General features: G+C 44.9%; 1 protein-coding gene across 2 annotated transcripts in view; it reads right to left on the bottom strand.

Annotated features, from left to right (window-relative positions):
• Positions 1-20,593, bottom strand: part of SORCS3 (sortilin related VPS10 domain containing receptor 3) — a 567,293-nt gene that overhangs the window by 295,449 nt on the left and 251,251 nt on the right. The window lies entirely within an intron of this gene.

Below are 20,593 nucleotides of genomic sequence, written 5' to 3'. Positions count from 1 at the left end.
CCCCATCCCAGAAGCTCCAGAATGCAGGATGATCAGGCTCCATGGGACATTCTTTAGGACTTTAAGAAGAAAAGCCACAGAGACATACTATGGAGTCCAGATGATTCACCTGTTTAGTCTCGGCACTTGGTGGGCTGTTCTTGCTTCGTAATTACTTATTGATTACCACTTTGTTAAAATGAATGTCAACCCAGTGCCAAGCACTGTGTTTGATACCGGGGAGCCAGGACAGATAATGCATGGTTGCTACCCTGGGGCATTCACTATTTTAGCTGGAGAGACAGAGATACAAATGGCTGAGCTGCAGGCAGATTCATGCTAGCGCACAAGAGAAACAGAGTGTACTGAAAGCACCAAGAAGAAAGCAATCAAGTGAAGCATGGATGTCCCCTTTATTCTTCCCTCCTCCTCTGCTCCCCCCAGGCAGAAAGTACTGCACTCTGGATTCTGACAGAGGATGCCAGAGGAAGAGGCTCAACTATCACAGCTGGAAGCCATTAGTCCTGTCACAGTGACATGGGAGGCAAGGAGAAGGATGGACACAGGAGAGGCCAGGATGGAGTAGCCAAGCTCAGGTGCCACCTGGAGCAGGAAAGTAGACACAGGGGAAAAACGGGAAATAAAAGCCCTCTTTGTTACTCAGGTCTTCGCAGGACTTGCCCAGCGAGAGTGAGAAGCATCCACTCACGGCTAGGATCCCCAATGCTGCTTGGAACTGCCTGTGTCGCTGGTCTTCCCTCCACAGTTGTGAGGGCTCAGGAAGACTACTGGGCTCTGACAGCATACAAGACATCGTGTCAGACACAGTAACAGGTATGAGAAGGGGGAAAACTCAGTTCCTGCCACCAAAGGGCTAGCCGTGTGTGTGTCAACAGAAACATGAGAAGACAGAATGTAAGAAATGACAGTAAATGTGGAACGAACTCCTCGGCTGAGATGACTGGGAAGGGCTTCTTGGAGGAGGTGACTTTTGCATGAGACTCTCAAGATGGTTAGAATTCAAGTAAGTTGAGAGAGGTCAAGGAAGAACATTCTAGAAAGATACTAGTGGCAAAGGCACCAGAGTTCCAGAGGTGAGAAAATATATAGAAAATCTGAATTCAAGACAGGAAAAAATAGCAGTGCAGTAAAGAAAAAAAAAAAGCTTGGTCCTAGGGGAGCGTCAATCCCATGCCATGGAGTCTGGACTGACTGCTGCAGGCCACAGGGAGTCACTGGCAAGATCTGAGGCTGGGTATAGACTGAAAAAAAAGAGCAAATAGTCTCATATAACACTTCTCCCAGAAAACACCCCTCCCAGGCCAAGGAAGGTGATTCAATTGCAAGATGTCAAAACGTCGTCCAGTCCAAGGTTATAAATTTACCTGCCAACCACTGAGTGCCATATCAGCTGGAGAAGCTTTAAGCCTCTCTACAGCATTTATTTCCCAGTCAAAAATGTAAGGTACTAAAAACAGTAGAGAAAAAAGGCAAGCTGAGGTTGAATGGGGAGCCCTGGACATAGAGAAAATACATCAAACTGCAGCAAAATCAAAAGGAGTATAAATGCCACCAATCAGACATTTCTCACTGCCAGGTCAAGTGTCTACCACTTGGCTGGCTTCCATCCCTGCTGGCACCTCCATCTGAACCACTATACACTGCTGTGCCTGGTAATTAAAGGTAAGGGTACACACATGCACGACCAAAGGAGAGAAGCCAAACATGTGGGTAAGCATCATTAGGAAGTGCCCATTCGTATGGCAGAGCACATAAAGCTATAGGGAGCTGCCATCACTGAGCAGAGTGACCTTCCACGAGCACCCTTGAGGTGACCAGCAATTGGCTCGCCCGACTTCTGTTGGCCAAACCACCACATAGAATGGGGCATTTGCTGGAGGTAGGGAGCAGGTTGTCCTTTCAAGGCCCATGCATGACTGGGAGATGACAGACTGGAGAAAAACACAGTCCTTCCTTCTTGGCTCAAATACTGACAAAGGCCTTGCCAAGCAGCCAGTGAAGATGATACAAGCTTTCATTCAAGCAGAGACTTCAGACTGATACAGAAAATGTTTATTAAACTGAGTTACCAAACATTTACTCGGCACTACTTAGCTCTGAGAATAAAACTGCTTAGATATTATAGTGAAGTCTTCTAATGAGGTTAATGTTCAGTTTCCTGGCAATCAAATCAACACACACGATTCCTGAAATGCTTAATTTCTGAAATGAAGTCCAATTGCAACAGCAATGCATAAAAAAAAAAAAAACCTGACACACTTGGCAAGGTCTAAGTCAACTTGGGAAGCCTAGTCCAACAGAGGCTCTGCTTAGTTTCTTCCTCTAACCATTCTTGGTGAAATTAATCACTCTACCTCCTTAAGTGTAATAAAGGCACTGGACACACGTTGTTGGCAAGACATCAAGTCTTTTTTTTTTAAAAAAAGATTTATTTATTTTATTACAAAGTCAGATATACAGAGAGGAGGAGAGACAGAAAGGAAGATCTTCCGTCCAATGATTCACTCCCCAAGTGAGCCACAACGGCCGGTGTGCGCCAATCCTGATGCCGGGAACCAGGAACCTCTTCCTGGTTCCCACATGGGTACAGGGTCCCAAAGCTTTGGGCCGTCCTCAACTGCTTTCCCAGGCCACAAGCAGGGAGCTGGATGGGAAGTGGAGCTGCCGGGATTAGAACCGGCGCCCATATGGGATCCTGGGGCATTCAAGGTGAGGACTTTTAGCCGCTAGGCCACGCCGCCGGGCCCAGACATCAAGTCTTGTTCATCCTAGTGATCTCAGTGCCTGGTCCTATATTGATCACAGAGTAAACTTCCAACAAATATTTGCTGAAGTGATAGTAAGCTGGGTTTATTTGTGCTTGATCCTATGTTCAACAACAAGAGCTCCAAAGAGCCTTTATTGTTAAATTTGTCTTTATTTGCCAAGGAGACTTATGTGTGCTCTTAAACTCAAGCCTGTCTCCCAAGATCCGAACTCTTCAATCCATCTGCCAAACAGCCTTCTCGTCTGGAAGTGCTCTGGCACCAAACTCAGTGTACCCTGACCAAGCTGATTCTCACACTTCTCTCTATAGCCCAGCCACATCTTATCAACATGTCTCACTTTCAACCCCAAATCACTTAGGCACTTACTGGGTATCCTAGGACCTGTTCCAGTGTCTTCTTATTTTGCCCCAATATAAGCACTAAGTTGAGATGATTCTACCTTCCTACCATTTTCACAACTGCCTCGCTTCCAAAATCACATCAGTCCATTCCCTTGATTTCTCTCGCCTGAACCATAATATCAGCCTTAATGCTTTTGGTGGCTTTATTTCATGCAGTCTATAACCTGCTTTTCTATTTAATTCATACACAGAATGAATAACTTCTCATACCAACACATGTATTTTTTAATCACTACTTAGTATTTCAACATAAGATTATACTTTCATTCACTAATCATTCATGGTAAGAATCGCAGGAGGCTTCTAGTATATTTTGCTTTTGCAAAGCAGTGTCATGCTGGACTCTGCTTTCAACTTTCCATTAAATTCTGCCTCCTCCCTGTTCATTCAGGGAATTTCCTAGGGTACAGACATGACCCAACACATCCATATGGTTGCAGAAAAAAAAAAAATTCTCCTTCCTAGTTCAGTACCTGGCTCAGGAGACACTAACTTGTGTAGCCCCTTATCTGCCTTCTTCCACTCTTGCGACCATCTCTTAAAGGTGGTAGCACTCCACACCTGCCAAAGGTGCTAAGTTTTCTGAGCACACCTTGCTTTCACACTTTTCTCTAACTCACTTCCCTATCAACCCTCAGCACACCCCTAGAGCTTCACTCTAACCATGCCGGATAATGTCTCCTTCTGTGAACCACCGCACTTCCCTCATGAGAGAAAAAGGAATATGACACAAAAGATACAATAGTTCATGAATGAATCAATTTTTCTTCATTCCCATATGACACTAGAAGCACAAAAAATCATCTGGAAAGATCTACCAAGCAGAGTTTGAGAATTCCTTAGCACAAAAATCCAAAGTACAAAATTTTCCAGAATCCAAAATTTTTTAATATTCACAGGATGCCAAAAGTAGAAAATTTCCACATGCAATCACACAATGAATTTCAGTCAAAACACAAGTGCACAAAACTATTATATATAATAACTTTCAGGCTATGTGTGAGAGATATATATGAAACAAATGAATTCTGTGTTTAGTTCAGGTCCCACCCCCAAGATATTTTATTATCCATACAAAAACTTGCCATAATTCAAACAAATCTAGAATCCAAAATGTTTCTGGACATAGCATTCCAGGCTCCCATGCTAAATCTTTTTATATAGTTTCTATTCTATTAAATAGCTTCCTCAGGTGACACCTGGGTATGCACAGGTTTTAAAGCAGAGTTGAAATCAACTCCAAATGCTCTGAGTGCAGTAAGACATGTTTCCAAGGTCTCGGCATTGTGCATGGGGTGTCGTGAACACACTTGAGCTCAAAATGAGGTTATAAATTCTTGAGGTGGTAAGTTCTTAACATCTCACAGCCCGTTTTCATAGCAAGATGGGATCAACACAGGACCTCATTTTTAAGGCTCAGAGGACAGTTTGTGCATTAATCACAATATGGCTAGCCCTGTCCCTGGCGTGGAGCATGCAATGGCTATTATTCACTATTCCGTGAAAGTTCCCCTCAACATCCAAATCCAGCTGACATTCACCACAGCCATTTGGAGAATGATTACCCATTCACCTTTCAATTTTCAGCAACTCAGAATCCCCAAATGTTGCCGTCACTCTTGCTGGAAGGGCTGTAACTTCCTGCTAGGATCATCACTGGTTAAAACACCCACAATGGAAAAAATAATAATAATTGCCACTTCCCAGCCCTGGCTCTTTTCAGGGATACTAATAAGCTGAGTTTGATTTCTGCTTCTGCCATCTTAAAGGAAATCATAAGTCTTCTAAACTGGTTGTGACTCTGCAAGGAGCATGAGAACAGCAAGTGGCAAGACTGAGCACAGCAGGCAGATCCTATCTCCCTCTTGGAGAGAAGGTGGCTGAGGAATAAGCCAGTAAAACACTGTGGTTGTGACTCTTCAAAAACAAACAAAAAACAAAGAACAACAAAAGCAGATACACATGGGATGAGTGCACTAACTCACATGTTCACAAGTCTGGAACTTTTAAAACTCCTCTCACTTGAAAGATGTAAAGAAAACACATTCAGTTTCCGAATTATTGGAATCAATGTTGTTACTGAGGCTCAATAGGTTTATCCTCCACCTTGTGGCACCAGCATCCCATATGGGTGCTTGTTTGTGTCCCAGCTGCTCTACTTCCAATCAGCTTCCTGCTTATGGTGTGGGAAAGCAGCAGTGCTTGGGATCCTGCACCTGCCTGGGGGATGCAGAAGAATTCCTGGCTCCTGGCATCAGATGAGCTCAGCTCTGACCACTGCAGCCATTGGGGGAGTGAACCAATGAATGGAAGTTCTTTCTCTCTGTCTCTCCTCTCTGCAAATAAGCCTTTCAAATAAAAATAAAATCTTGGGGTCCAGCATGGTAGGCTAGCAGCTAAAGTCCTCACCTTGCACACCCGAGATCCCATATGGGCACCAGTTCGTGCCCCAGCAGCCCCACTTCACATCAAGCTACCTGTTTGTGGCCTGGGAGAGCAGTCAAGGACAGTCCAAGGCCTTGGGACCCTGCACCCACATGGGAGACCTGCAAGAAGCTACTGGCTCCTGGCTTTGGAACAGCTCAGCTCCAACCACTGAGGCCATTTGGGGAGTGAATCAATGGACAGAAGATCTCTCTGTGTCTCCTCCTCTCTGCATATCTGACTTTCCAATTTAAAGAAAGCCTATTTTAAAAAATCTTTTTAAAATATTTAAATAGGGCTAGGTGGCATGGCCTAGCGGCTAAAGTCCTCGCCTTGAACGCGCCGGGATCCCATATGGGCACGGTTCTAACCCCTGCAGCTCCACTTCCCATCCAGCTCCCTGCTTGTGGCATGGGAAGGCAGTCGAGGATGGCCCAATGCATTGGGACCCTATACCCGTGTGGGAGGCCCAGAAGAGATTCCTGGTTCCCGGCTTCGGATCGGCACAGCACCGGCTGTTGTGGCTCACTCGGGGAGTGAGTCATCAGACGGAAGATCTTTCTGTCTCTCCTCCTCTCTGTATATCTGACTTTGTAATAAAAATAAATAAATCTTTAAAGAAAGTTAAATAATGTATACTCCCAAGGTACGTGTTAGGCAACACTCAGGAGCAAAAAACATATTAGATTCTATCCTTGATGTACACGCACAGGACTTGAAAAGTTATGCACCATTCCTGCAATGGGTAATGAAGTTCAGATTTTCAAGTTTTATTTGTTCATTTGAAATGCCCAGTGGCAGGGGGCAGAAAGGAGAGGCAAAGAAAGATATTTCATCCATTGATTTACTCCCCAAAATGGCTGTAATAGCCAGGACTGGGTCAAGATCAAGCCAGGAGCTGGAACTCCACCATAGTCTTCCACAGCAGTGGTGGGGTCCAAGTACATGAGCCATCATCACTGCCTCCCAGGGCACAGGAATCTGAATTTCAAATGAATGGGGAACTAAAATGAAGCACAGGAGTCCCAAGCAACAGGTTAACCACTGTGCTACAATGTCAGGCCCAAAGACCAAAATTAAACTCCATAAACGATTCCAAAATAATTATAAATTATGCGAAATTATTATTTGAAACAGGGTATGACTAGGAGGTCATTTGTCTAATACACACACTCAATATTTTCCAAAGCTAACACATCAGAATATGTAAGGATAATTAAGGTCTTGGATTCAATATCTTGCTAGTTCCCTTATATTAGTTGATGCGATCTGCCCAGAGATTGTTACAGAATTTCAAGAAGTGGGATGAAACATGGTGTTGAGACACTGAGATGTCAGGTTAAACTTCATACAGAAAGGAATACTTAAGCTGAACATCTGGAAAAAAAATTGATTTTGGTACAGGGATTGGTCACTAGTCAGTGAGATCCAAGACATAAAGATGGCAATGGTGGTGCCAACACTGTGTTATAACAAGTTAACCCACTATGTGTGATGCTGGCATCCCATAACTGCACTGATCTAAGCCCTGGGTGTTCAGCTTCCAATCCAGCTCCCTGCTAATGCACCTGGGAAAGCAGCAGTAGATAACTCCAGCTTGTGAGCCCCTGCATCTCCCTGGGAGACCTGCATAAAGCTCCACGCTCTTGGATTTAGCCTGGTCCAAGAAGACTGAGCCACTGTAGTGATTTGGGAAGTGAACCCAGATCTCTCTCTAACTCTGCCTTTTAAATACATGAAATAAATCTTTTTAAAAATGAAAAAGGTGGCAAGTAGGAAAAATATAAGCATTCACTGACTTACACTACTTACGAAGCTTATCTTTGATTCCCCAAAGCACTCAGGAAGCAGTGAAGCAAGCACTGGTTGTCTGTGCAAATTCAATACACGCCCTTTCACCTTTTTTCCCAGTACAGCATGTGTTTGGAGGAGGCTGAGCCTCACACTAGCTCCCCTGGTTTACTCTGTTTTACTAGGGCATGTGCTGGGAGCCAGAGGCTTCTGGAAGCCATTCCCTCACTATGAAAATGGGTGGACTCCTGTTCTTCTTCTGGACATTGTCATGTCTGGGTTTGATGCTTGGACCTATTAAACCACCCTATGACCCATCATAAAGGGACTAGACTGAGCACAAAGACCAAGACTCCAGACGGAAGAGCAGAAAGATGGTAAGACCCTTGAGTTAACAACCTGGAGCAGCTACCAGCCTTCACACTTATGCACATGAACTCACATATTTTCTATGCTTCAGCCAGTTGATGCAGAGCTTTCTGTAGCTGGGGGTTACAACACCCTAAGGGATCCAGAGAGGAACTCTGGTTCTCCTTTTATGGAAAAGTCATCTGAGATTTGGAGCGATTAACACTTTTCCAAGGTCACAGACTGATACTGATGAGCAGCACAAAAGAACTCCTGGATGGATAAAGCTAAACACAACATGCTCTGTCAGACAATGAAGCAAATATTCTGCCAGGACCACTGAGACCTGTTGAAGGTTTCTGAGTGAGGAATGGCATGCTGAAAGTGGTTTTTCCAAGGATAAATGGTAAAGCCTGATTTACCAATTTTAAGCAGTGGGGTGGCCACCTGTTTGTTCACCACTGTCTTCTGCCTCACTTCCAAGGTTGGATGGTTCAGGTCCCAAATACCCACCCTGAGACTTCAGAGCAAACTCAACATGCATAGGTTCACATGCAAGCAGCTGTGAAACCACAACCAAAGCATTTTATGTCCCCTCAAGAGAAAGGAGTGACATGAAGCGTTCCAATTCATTTACAACTAGCTTAGTGTTCAGCTGAAATAAAACAGACTCTCCCAGACAGCCACCTCAAGAAGCCATTGAAGGCCAAGCAAATTTTCCTAGAGAAATAACTTCTTACAACCTGTGTCTTCAAAGCAGGTTTCCTTTGAGGTATTGAATGCCAATGTTCTGCGATTTGGGATCAAGGCAAGGCAGCTGAGACCAGGAAGCAAGCAGTCCGTTACTCCAAGCTGAGCCTGCAGAGCTAACCAGTGTGCTCAGTTTCTGCTCTGATATCAACACGTTCCCCTGCAGAGGTCCAGAGTGTAGTCAGGACATCTGTGCTGCCACTGCCTCCCCCAGGGTGATTGAAGACTTGAGGCTCAGGCCAAAGACCACTTCAGCTAATTGCATCCTATCTCTCTGCCACTCTTCCTATGTGACTGTCCTTGTCTGGTCCAGCCTGGCAGTTTTAATCAGTCAAGTGCCTCTCTTGCTATCATCCTTCCAAAAGCAAATGGCACCCCATAACAAATGGGCTGCCAATAACTTCACCATCTCTGTTCTAAGCTCAATGTGCAGGTCTGCCTTGCACACTATGACCTGACAGGGCTTTGGATTTGAGGTATCATACCTTAAGATGACTATGTTTTGAGCCTTTTTTCACCCTTGGGACATATGCAGATGTCCAACTCGGGTCTTTTCTCATCTCTGATCTTGACTCAAACTCCCCGCTGAGTATGCTGCCTTTGGCTTTTATTAGTCCCGCATGGCATTGAGGACCCCAACACATTGCCATATATCCTGGGCCAGGTCCCTATCAGAATTACACTGATCTGAAAGCTCAATTTGTCCTCTCCCAATATGCCCTGGAAACTGCAGTTTGCTAGACAAATCCAAGAGCACTTCAAAGCTCCTAGCTACCTGTATCTTCCCCTGGTACCCGCTTGTCTATGAACAGCTGTACTATTCAGTATCTTCCAAGAAATTTAAGAGGAGAAGCACTTGGCTTAATGTCAGACATCTCTGACTTTCAAAACACCAGTTCTTCCCTCAAATAGCTGTGTATCCCAGATAAGTGGTTCCCGGCACGGGAACTCAGTTGTTTCATTAGTTTTATGGGAAGCTTGAACCAAACCATTGTTGTCACCTGATTCGTATTTCTCCAAACTGATCACTACACATCCAAGACAGGCCAGGAATGCCAAGCCTGAATATCCATCACAAATGGACATATTCCATATGGCACTACCACTTGTTAGAGGTCCATGTGGTACTGAGAATACCACGATGGTAAGAGCAACCATTAAAGGTATTCACTAACTGGTTACTGTGAGTGGGTCATTGGCTCAGCATTTGTAGATACTCGTTAAATCTTCCCATCAGCCTATGAGCAGGGCATCTGTATCACCCTGATTGTATAGGTGAGGAAACAGAAGCTTAGACATATTAACAATGCGCTCCATTCACAAGCTTCAAGAGGTCAAGCCTCTTTACTCATCCTGGAAAGAGACTCTTAGGGGCCACAGTGGGGGCTTCCAGGTGGGAACACCAGAGTTGGTTGCTGTCATCTTTGTCTGTGAATGACTGGAGAAAGATGCTTTCCACAGACAGTTAAGTGCCCCATCCATCCAAGCCTATTTGTCCGGTGTTTAAGAAAACTCATTCACACCTCTGGCTTATGTCAGTAGAAAACATTTTTTCACACTTCTTAGCTTGGACTGGAAGGAAGCACTATGATTTCTATATCTATGTACCTTTTCTAGACACATAATGAGAAGTTCGTGAAGGTGATGGCACCTGTCTTAGCAGAGGGAACCCAGTAAGATTCACTTTAAGAGCATAGGGCCCTGGGTTCAAACCCTGGCTTGCTATCTGCCCAGATAGGAGACCTTATTCTCTTTGCCTAGTGAGGTTTTTCCTCTTTTCCTCAAAAGGAGAATAAAATTACAAGTACTCTTTGCATGAGAACAGCATTTAATAAACGTTAGCAATTACTGTTCTTTCTAATACCCACATGGAACTAGGCTGGCCCCAAACTGACTGTCCTCTCAGGTCTTGGCCAACAGCTCTCTCTCCCAAGTTAGCATTCTTCCATTTAAACATATTTGCCCATTGGGACTCAGGACTTAAACTCCTACAGGCTTCCTGGCCCTGCAACTACTCTACCCTGCAAGAAGGTTCACATATCTGTGGTGCAAAGAAGGAAAATGGATACATGTCAAGTCAGGGCTGGAGGATCTGATATGAATCTGCAGTGGTGACGGCAGCCATTGGAGGAGGTATGCAGCAGGATGGGGCTTTGGAGAGCAGACCTGGGCAGGCATTCCTGTCCTAGCAGCTCTCTCTGCTGCAGAGCTTGAGAGAGATAGACTGCCAGAGACCTGCCTTCCTCACACTGCCCATAGTTGAGCGACCATTGATACAAAATGCAGACGGCATTAAGTAAGACATAAACAATCAATGGGTCAGTGAGAGGGTGGAGGGGGGTTACAGTGGGGAGGCAGAAGAAAACATTTTGTTTTAGAAACTGCAAGGGGTTTACCTAACTCTCCTTTCATGAGAATGGGTTCCTTCTCCTAATAAAGAAGAGTCAGCAATGCAGTTCAGAAAGTTCATGAGAGAGGAATTCAGGAAAGCTTATTTTTATTGCCAAAAAAAAAAAAAAAAACTGTGAAATGCATGCACAGGCTTTTTTTTCATTGTATACATTTTTCTATGAACTTTCTGAAGACTGCTTATACACACTGGGTACCTGGGTGATGCCCTAAGCAGAAAGAGAGCCACAGACACAAGCACTGAATTGGAAAAACAAGCCACATTGCTGGGCATTAACACATTATGTAGAAACGTACCATCATAAGGCCTAACGCACACAGGAACTAAGGATCCCTGACACTCAAGGTCACATAGTGACGGAGGCACTGGGAGGCTCTCACTGCACCTTACTCATCCTGACTTCTGGGGAGGAGGCAGAACTGGCAAACGAGTTCTATACTTACCACTGCCCTGTCCTACCTAGGACAGCCCCACCAGGGAGATAATCACTCCATTTCTCATACCTCTGCCAATGCAGGCTCATCTCCCTCCTCCCCACTGGCCAGAGATGCAATGGCTCCAAACCTGCCCCTGAGTCATTTGGCTGCCCCAAGGGTCCCAGGACACTCACTCCTCATTACCAGGACATGCTTACCAGCAGAGTATGTGCTGAGCACTGATGTCTGTCACCCTGACCTTGGGCCGGTAATGGCAGAACAGGCTAGGGGCGAGCTGTGCATGCCAGTGGCAATCTCTCTGCTTGATTGAGCTCACCAAGGAAGGAAAAATAGAGTCATTTCTTGTACTGGTGGGGGAGGCTGTTCTGTCACAGATATCTCCACCTCGGGGCCAGTGAGACCCATTTGCCATATGACTGTGTGCCAGAACATTAGGAAGAACACATCACCCTGCCTTCCCAAGCTCTTTGCTAAAATTGCACTTGGCCTGTGATGCTCAGACAACACACTCAGAGAACAAGGTCATCTTTTCAAATGCAGTCCTTTGAAATCCCCAGAGTTTCCACTGGTCCTCTGGCCAGATTTAGAAGCCCTCACTGATAATGGGCATGGGATTTTCTCTTCCCCAGCCTGACTCCCTCAAACTCTTCCCTTTAGGTTGGCCCTTGACTTTTTATTCCAATCATTTACTCTTGTGTCCTTGGCTAGCACCTATCCCTAAATGGAATCCCTCCCCAAAGGGACTGCTGTATTGGAGCCACTGTGATGGTCAAATGACCCAGGCACTGGGGAAACAAGCTCCTCGCATGCTTGTTCAGCTCATATTTTTAATGAGACATATTCATGTATTTATCTACTTATTTGATAGGCAGAGTGACAGAAGAAAGACAGAGAGATACCAGAGATCTTTTATCCACTGGCTAACTTTCCAAATGATCACAACTCCCAGGTTGGACCAGGCTGGAACTCTATCTGGGTCTACCATGGGGGTGGCAGGGCCCCAGGCACTTGGGGTATTTTTCGCTGCTTTACCAGGCACATTAGCAGGGAACTAGACCAGAAATGGAACAGCAAAAACATAAACCAATGCTCATGGGATTTCAACATTGAAGGAGGTAGGCTCGATTTGCTGTATCACAATGCTAGCCCTGTTTCCTTGGGATTTTTCACTCCAGCCCAAACCAACATTTGCAAGAAGAACAGATTTTTTTTTTCTGGTGTTTTAACTCTAAAGTTATCATTAACACTTTCTGTAGAAAATACTCTATATACACACATAAGCTCATGTTCCCTCACACACAAAATTCACACCAATAAAAATCAAACTTAAAAAAATATGCCAGGCAAATACAAATCTCAGCAAAGTGCAGAAAGTGACTATCTTTTATTATTCCATTTAAATGCCTAGGTAATCTTACTGTAAATCATATCTTTAGTCTCAAAAAATATGATACAATCCGCACAAACTTCAAAAGGCACCTTAGAGAGAAGCCAGGCTATAGGTTTATATTCTCCCCATTTTCAAATAAAACGCAAAAGAAAAAACTAGTCATCATTTTAACGAGCCTTTAAATAAATTCTTGGCGCAAGCATACTACAGTAATTTATAAAGCAAACCATATGTATAGATGGTTTGCTACACTCACGCATACTCATATACTTGCTGAGAAAGGGGCTTCGTGCCTAAACAGTGGATTTCCAAGAATGACTTTACATGCCTTTTCCTTAAAGTGATTTGTTTGAATTGAACGACACATTGCAGTTACTCCATCACAGGGTCACACATGCAAAGGCAAACAGGTAACTTCCAAACCCAGCGTCTTCCCTTCATTGATCCTCCTTTCATCCGATGCCTGAGCCTGATGAGGTCAGATACTCCTTCTCAGGGCTGGGGTGTGTTCTTACTCACTTTCCAGAAAAGAAGAAAGTGGTTTGGACTTGAAATCCATTAGCAAGGAAGATTTGGTCCCGGCCTCCATTCTTTTCCCTTTTTTACTCTTTTCTTTCACACATTTCCTCCTCCTCCCCTTCTCCCAAATGCATCTCCCTCCACACAGTTTTAGCCTCTTGGTAACTATATTAATTTATGTGGCATGAAAATGGACATGGTTGTGAATGAACAAGAGTGGGGCCATTTCTCTCCACCAGCAGAACAATCGTCTCTGACAGTAAGTAGGTCTGGTTTATGCTGGACTCTATGTTTGGTATATGCTTGCAATGAGGGAATCTCAACTGAACTTGAACTGTGGTTATGCAACAAGGTGGAGGAATCCACCATGGAGAGAGGGTTTGGGGAGGGGTGGGGAGAATCCCAGTACCTATGTAACTGTGTCACATAATACAATGTAATTAATTAAAAAAAAAAAAAAGACCTGGACAGGAATGGGAAATGAGGAGTGGCAGCACACCTCCTAGAGGAGGAAGGGCTCTTAGGGAGTCCAGAGACCAGGTGCTAGATCTCCCCCAAGGCAGGCCTGGAGGCAGGCAGCCCAGCAGGGGAGGCTCCACAACCCTGTTGTTCCAAGCAGATCCAGGCAGCTGGCAGCTGGACTCCAGGAAGCTCGGGTTCTGGTTTCTGACTGTGGTGTCACCTCCAGTGTGGTAATAACAACTAGTGTGGGGCCCCAGGAAGGGTTGGCAAGGCATCATCCTGAGACACCAAAGACCACTTTGCAAAGATCAATGTCTCACCCACAGACCACTCAATATGATATTCAATGCCAATTGGACACAGAGGACGGAAGTAGGCCAGGGACAGCCACTCTAAATTCCACACCTAGTCTATTTTCAACATTTCAAAATATGCATGTTTCTTATAAAATATGCATAAATGAACCTCTTAGGAAAACCAGAAACAATAATAACAAGGGCATTAACAACAACTAGCTTTATTAGACCCTCATTTTCGTCTGAGAACATCATCTGCCAAATCCCTTTTAAAGAAGGGGTTGTTAAAGCCTCAACCTGGCTCACTCCCCCTCACTGGAATTACCTGATGGTCCCTGTGAGCATGTGAGTTTGAATTCTCAGGTCCACATTTGTAATTGGCTCTGTGAGTGCATCTTGTCTGATCAGGTGGATTGCAGCAAGCAGAAAACCACAGCCCTCAAATGCTCTGCCCAGAGCCAAGTCATTGAAGAGATTGCTTAGGAGCAGGGCATTTTCTTCCCAGATCTGTTGTTGTTGTTGTTGTTGCTTTGTTTTCCTGTAAGACACTTTATTACCTGTGCACTAAAAGCTCATTACCCAACTACATACATTTCCAGACCCCGCAACAATGCTGGCAGGCATGGATCAGTGAGAGCAGAGGTGCTACATTTTTAAATTCTGTATTGTGTTTTGTTGAGGGGTTTCCCAGGGTGTTATGAAGAGCTGGGATTATACTGCTCCGTCCACAGAAGAACAGGCAGAATCAGCATCTGACCATCCCCACAGTGCCTCTCACAGTGTGGCAGAGGTGGCATGCACAATGCAAAAATCACACCGCATTTCTGCAGGGTATCCTGGAAGTAATTATCTTTCTCACTGGTAAATCAATTAGAAATGGAGGACCTAACACTCCCCTCCTCCTCTAAGAAACCACTAATCCTCTAACACTAATGAGCAAGGAACAAGTAATGGAATTAATACTAATCAATCGATGACTGCAACTCACCTGATCTTTGTACTCGTGGCAGTGGAAACCAGCCCTATGGCCAGAGGTTCAGGGGGATCCTACTTGCTATTACGCAGGAACACAATGACTCATCTGCTTGAGCCTTCATTTCTTTGTCTGTCAAATGGGGATGAAGCTACCAGGTACAAAAAAGTACCGTAAAACTTCAAATACAGTAATGAACTTAGCCTAATGCTGGGAACTTATTCAATAAAAAGAAGCAACTGTCCAGCTCTGATGTCAGACCTTATATTCTCTGCCCCAGCTACAACACAGAGAGAGAGAGCGCGAGAGAGAGCGAGAGAGCGAGAGCGAGAGAGAGCGAGAGAGCGAGAGAGAGCGAGAGAGCGAGAGAGAGCGAGAGAGCGAGAGAGCGAGAGCGAGAGCGAGAGCGAGAGAGAGAGAGAGAGAGAGAGAGAAACACCTCTACTCTGCAGTCATTTGGTCAAAATCCCTGGCAGTCAAACCTGTGTGTTCTCTGCCATTTCCAACACACTGTCTCCAAAAGCTGCAGGTGGCAGCTCCTTCTGAGCCAGAGTAATTAGATCACAACAGGCCTGCATTTCCAAATCCACTCACAGATTCATTCTCAAAGAGATTCACCCTTGGGAGTCAAGCACCTCTCTGGCTGAGGCAGAAATCCTTCAGCCTGTTATACAACACAGAGCTCTGGAAACTGCAGAACTGATTATAGCACTTGCATCCTGCATGGGCCTGAGGACAAGAAGCAATGGACAGTAATGAGTCCTGGAGACCTGGGGATAGTTAGTCTATGCAGGGGCAGGAGAAATGGCATGCTGGAGCTGGACAGCTCCCACCATGGTGATGTCCTGCCTCAGGGAAGTCACTACTTCCACAACTAATACCCTGTTTTTCAGCTTCCAAGGGTCAGACTCAGATACAATCAGCATTGTGGGGCTCCCTTAACAATGCTAGGCTCAAACCCAGAGGATGAGCTAATTGGCTGATGGTGGGACAAAGGCCACCAGCCAGAGATGCAGACTTCACATCAAACAGAGTCAGGCCAGGTCAAGGTTATTTGCATAATGCTGATGCCACAATACCAAAGGAAGCTCCAGGACTTCCACTGCAGCAGCTCAGAGCATCGCTTACCAATAATTTGATAAATCATTTGTCTCCCAAGTAAGCACACTAGGAAGGCTCCTGGAGATCCACCATTTAAAATAATAGGACATTGGGGGTAATTTACAGGACTTGATTCCCTAATCTTGAAGAGTTTGAGAGAATCGAAAATCCTATAGACAGCGCTTCTACAAGAGAGTCAAACACAGCAAGTTCTCTGTTAATGCTGAAATCATTAATGTATAATATACATGTTAACGATACATATATTAACGATACATGTGTTAACACTTTTCGACTTAGGGGCATATTAACTGTATTTGGAGATCTTGTCAAAAATAGTGTCTAGCAAAGCCACAGTTATCTTTAGGAGTCACTCTAGAAATTTCAGTACAATTTACTGTTTTGCCAGGGGCAACAGATCACGTTTGATGTATTCATTTCCTCTGAGGAATTCAGCAGCCATGTGTTAAATAAATAACTCATCAGGTGAAAAGCAAGTGCTTCCACAAGATGGCTGCCATTAGCTAGCTGATGAGCAGGAGGCACTACAGATAATTTGGGTATTGAGACAATCAAAAGAAAGTGGAATAAGGCAAGCTGAAATAAGGATACAGGAGATCGCAGGCTTATATTTCTTCCAGGTCTGTCTAAATAGCTTTAAAAGGTTGCATGGCAAGGTCATAATGACCTAGAACTCCAGACTAATAAAGAAACAAATGCATGTACTGCCATTTATTTTGAACATCTTAAGTGGCTGCAGAAGGCAGAGTCCGACTAAACTATTCTGGTGAAGACAAAGTCATGGAGAATGTGGGTGCATTACCTCCCAGACACTCAGAACACAGAAAACCCATTGACTACAAGCAAACAGAATGAAACTGCATCTTGCCTTGGGTAATTCAGAGAGCACCTCAGGATCTCATAGGCCTCATATGCATATTAGATTCTGTTTTTCTCTTTTCGAAAGCTATTTATTTTTATTTCAAGGGTTTTATAGTGAGATGGAGAAATAGAGAGGCCTTCTACCCACTGGTTCACTCCCCAGATTGCCACAACAGCTCAAACTGAGCCAATCTGTAGCCAGGAATCTCCTGTAAGTCTCCCAAATGGGTGCAAGAGCCAAAGGATTTAAACTATCCTTTGCTGCTTTCCCAGTCCATATATAGGAAGCTCGATTGGAAGTGGAGCAGCCAAGACACAAATCAGCACTCATTCAGGATGCTAGCACTGCAGATGGAAGATTGGCCCGCTATGCCACCATTCCAGCCCCACAAACATTAATTTATATTGCTATTTCCAAATAAATAAATCCATGACATTAGCCTGTCATTTGCATTTCCCTAATCAGAGTAAAAAAATACTGGTAGATTTTAAAGTGCTGGGAGGCACTGCCTTGTGGTGGGAATGAACGGTCTTTTGACCTAACCTGTGCTCATCAGCATCATGGCACAGTAAGTTAAGCCTCTGCCTACGGCACTGGCATCCCAAATGGTTAGAGTTCCAGCTACCCCACTTCCAATCCAGCTCCCTGCTGATGCACCTAGGAAGGCAGTGGAAGACGGCCCAAATGCTTGGAACCCTGCTCCTATAAGGAAGAGACTGCAGGCTCCTGCCTTTGGACCCGCCCAGTTTTGGCCATTGTAACCATTCAGGCAGTGAACCAGCAGATGGAGGATCGCTCCCTCTCTCGCTCTGTACATCTGACTTTCGAGCAAAAGAAAACAAAAAGAAGGAAATAAAGTAAATAAGGGCAGGGAAGAGGAGGGAAGGGAAAGGAAGGGAAGCGGAGGGGAGAGGAGGGAAAAGAAGGGAAAGAAAATAAATTGACCCAAAGAGAGCCCACAGCCTGAATGTCACCTCTGTGAAGAACAAACAGAAATGAACTTTTTGTGCCAATAATCTCCAAACTACAAATTAACATTCCTCATGGCCTTAACTACTGTAACCCACCTTCTTCTCCCTCCACGTCTAAAAGCCCGTACATCATGCTAAGAGTTCAAACTATCATGCAGAGAGAAAAACATCAAAGTAACAACAGAAATGTGATTATGATCCTTTCCAACAGGAATCCCATGTGACAGACACAGGCCAAAATGGATGCAAACATATATAACCCTTCACATACTACCGGGGGAATCTTCAGAAAGACAACTCGTCTATCATCTTCATGGAAATATGATTAATTCCATCTTGGCACAGAAGAGGTCAGTGCTCGTACAGCTTTTTCCACATGCCAAATATTTAATTCCTGCCACTCTGTTCCCAACTGACTGCATGGTAGAGACGTCCTTGGTACAAAACGGAGGGGCACTACACTAGCGAATGTAAAAGGAAGTGCCAATGCCACCATCAGCCAACTGAGTGATCTGGGTAGGACATTTATCTTCCATGAGCCTTGGCTCTTCTTTGATGAAGGCAGAAAAAAGGAAAAATGATACAGATCATTACTAACTCAATCAAATCTCATCATGTGGTCACCATGGACAGGCACCAAGCTTTCCTTTTAGATCATTCAGCAATGCTGAATCTAACAACTGGATCAAGGACAAGGCAAAGGGACTGGGTTCTCATCCTGGGTCCTTTTTCTACCTGAATATGTATACATTTTGTTCTCAGTTTCCTCAGTTGTAAAATAAACCACAAAGCACAGATGAATGACTCCAGACTGCGACTCTATGGACATCTTGGGTCTTTGGGTGGAACTTACGGTATTCATAAACCCCTCAATGTGCTTGTAAACTTTATGGCCTAGGCATGCTTCCAGAGAGAATATGCAGAACTTTACACACATTTTTACAAAAGAACTGAAGCTCAACAATGGTTAACAATTGCACATACACATGACATCTACAGTCCCTCCCAGCTCTAACACTCAATATCACAAATAACAGTACTGAAGAATGTGAAATTAACAATGTTTTGGGATTGAGAGAAAGAGAGACAGACAAACTACTCAGATGAAATAAAAAAAAAAAATAGCACCAAGACAGGTGTTCTGGATATCTAGGCTCCAGCACTTGGCCAGTGGACAAGTTGAAGAGCCCAAGAATGATAGAACTGACTGGATCTGTTGGTGCTCAATGATCACTTCTGAACCAAGGTCCAGTAAGTCTCCTTCCTGCCTTTGCTGGGCATATGTAGGTCACTAGGGGTAGAAGTGAGTACATTCAGTTGGGCTGGCTGTTACAAGGCTGAGGGCTGAAGTCAAAGCTGCTCTGCTTTGAGCTGTACAACCATCATTTTCAGCCATTGCTTGGATTCCACCATGTTGGAATAAGAGATCAGCAAGGTCTGCTACGGGATAAAGTTCATTCTCAAACTTAGATGAACAACAGGAAAAGTTTGCAAAACCACTCAGGAATACAAGCTGGACAACAGGCGAGCTTGGAGGTATACTTATAAATCTTTCCGGAATATGGAAATGATCTTTTATGTGGTCATTTTGTATATATTTATTTGAAGTAGGCCTGCCTAGGTTTCTAAATCACAGTGCTTTCCCAAAAGCAGAGAAACACATCTGCCTAAAGCCACTATACATACAGTATTTCTTCTCTAAAATAGCCCATTAAAGATGGAGCCCAAGTCGCCCCCTCCTCCCATTAACTCTGTATTGCCAGGTCTAACCTTCTACAATCTCATCCACTGCTTCGTCAAAGGAATGACAGAGAAGCCTGCAGAGCCATTCCCTCTTCTCTTCCCCACCAGCTGAAGCAACTCAGGACCAAACGGAGGAACAAGAGTCCCTTTTCCTTCTACTGGTGAAACAGACTCCTTGTAAATAAGGGGCCATCGGGAAACTCTTGAGCAAGTGGGAGTCTGCAGGAAGACTTCCTTTAAGAGTCACGCAGATCCATATTCAAATTCTAGACAATGACTTTCCACTATCTGATTCAGATCAGAAAGTTAACTAACCTGAGTTTCAGTTTCTTCACATGCAAAATGGGTGCAATAACATCTACCTCACAAATTTACTGTGAGTACAAAGGAGGTGAGATATGTAAAGCACATCCTAAGGTCCAGAGGTGCCCTTACACCATTTACAGAGACTGGTGCTGTTGTTATCAGTACGCCTATTAAAGCTGCTCGAGGAGAGAGGAGGGCAGGAGAAGTGAGAGGCAAAAGGAGGGGACAGAAGGGAGAGGAGGGGAGAGGGGAGGAGAAGGGAGAGGAGAGGAGGGGAGAGGAGGGGATGGGAGGGGAGGGGAGAAAAGAGAGGAGGGGAGAGGAGAGGAGAGGAGAGGAGAGGAGAAGGGAGAGGAGAAGGGAGAGGAGGGGAGAGGAGAGGAGAGGAGAGGAGAAGAGAGGAGAGGAGGGAAGAGGAGGGGAGAGGAGGGGAGAGGAGGGGAGGGGAGGGGAGGGGAGGGGAGGGGAGAGGAGAGGAGAGGAGAAGGGAGAGACGAAGAGAAGGGAGAGAATGGGGAGAGAATGGGTTGAAGGGAGAGCAGGGGAGAGGAGGAGAGGAGAAGGGAGAGGAGGAGAGGGGGAGGGGAGGAGTGGGGAGGGGAGGAGGAGGGGGAGATTAT

Source organism: Ochotona princeps, chromosome 13, assembly GCF_030435755.1.
Source record: "Ochotona princeps isolate mOchPri1 chromosome 13, mOchPri1.hap1, whole genome shotgun sequence".
In the NCBI taxonomy this organism is placed as follows: Eukaryota; Metazoa; Chordata; class Mammalia; order Lagomorpha; family Ochotonidae; genus Ochotona; species Ochotona princeps.
The sequence above is the reverse complement of the archived record's forward strand: the minus strand, read 5'-3'. Positions and strand labels throughout refer to the sequence as shown.